Source organism: Hyaena hyaena, unplaced genomic scaffold, assembly GCF_003009895.1.
Source record: "Hyaena hyaena isolate Hyena2069 unplaced genomic scaffold, ASM300989v1 scaffold_13, whole genome shotgun sequence".
Taxonomy (NCBI): Eukaryota; Metazoa; Chordata; class Mammalia; order Carnivora; family Hyaenidae; genus Hyaena; species Hyaena hyaena.
The window spans coordinates 185,445-186,485 of record NW_024080645.1 but is presented as its reverse complement, the minus strand read 5'-3'; the positions used below and the strand labels follow the sequence as shown (position 1 = coordinate 186,485).

At 38.7% G+C, this 1,041-nt stretch overlaps 1 pseudogene; it reads right to left on the bottom strand.

Moving 5' to 3' along the window:
- Positions 1-219: 219 nt before the first annotated feature.
- LOC120220288 lies at positions 220-706 on the bottom strand (annotated as a pseudogene).
- Positions 707-1,041: the final 335 nt, after the last annotated feature.

Genomic DNA, 1,041 nt, shown 5'->3' with positions numbered 1-1,041 from the left:
GCATTTAAGTCTGTCCTTTACCTGGAATTTATTTCAGTCTGTGTGTCTATTGAGATTTCACCTGTTTTTTAAATAGTTTAACATTTTTGCTGCATGTTTCATTGACTAATAGAACCTTTCTATTGTTGCCCCTTTAACAATTAATTTGTCACTCACTTTTTTTTTTTTTTTTTTTTTACAGTCTTGAGGTCTTTTATTTATTTATTTATTTTACATTTATCATGCCATGAATTCATAGGGAATGGGCTCAGGCCCAGCAGCTCAGGCTCCTTTCCATTGGTTCCCACAAAGTGTGCTTCTCTGGACGGGGGAGGCTGGTGCTTCAGCTAACCCAAGTACCCTTCTCCTTGGCTTCCTTCTTTTTCTGATCATTTTCCTTCACACGCCCCAGGAAGCTGTCTCGGCTCTTCGAGTGCTTACTATGCTCAATACGTACATTAATTCTCTTAGCAAGAATCTTTCCCTTAACTTGTTTGTTTACGACGATGCCAACAGCATGTTGGGTAACGTCGTAGACTCTTCCAGTTTTGCCGTGGTAACATTTGGGGGGCATCCCTTTTTGGAGAGTGCCCATTCCCTTGATGTTCACAAAATCACCTTTCTTGTAGATTCCCATGTATGTTACCAAAGGAGCAACTCCATGTTTCTTAAAAGGCCTAGAGAACATGTAGCGAGCGCCTCTCCTCTTTCCCTTCGTGTAGGTCATTGTAGTGAATTACTGGAAGATGGCAGTTCCAGCTGAAAAGTGTCACTCCCTTTTCACTGGCTGTCTCTAGGTTTTTTGGCCTGCGTCATGCTTACTAAATTACTACAGTTTTACAACATATTTTAGTATCTGTTAGGGCAGATTGATACCTCATTCCTTTTCCCCCCATATAGCTATTTCATTTCTGTTTTTTTAGGACACCTTAAAATCATTTTGGCCAATATTCAAAATATCTAAATGAAATTTTGATTCCTTGATTTTTAAAATTTCGCTTTAGATTGTTTTCATCATATTCCTTACTTACATGAAATATGAGCATGCTGGAAAAATTCTGG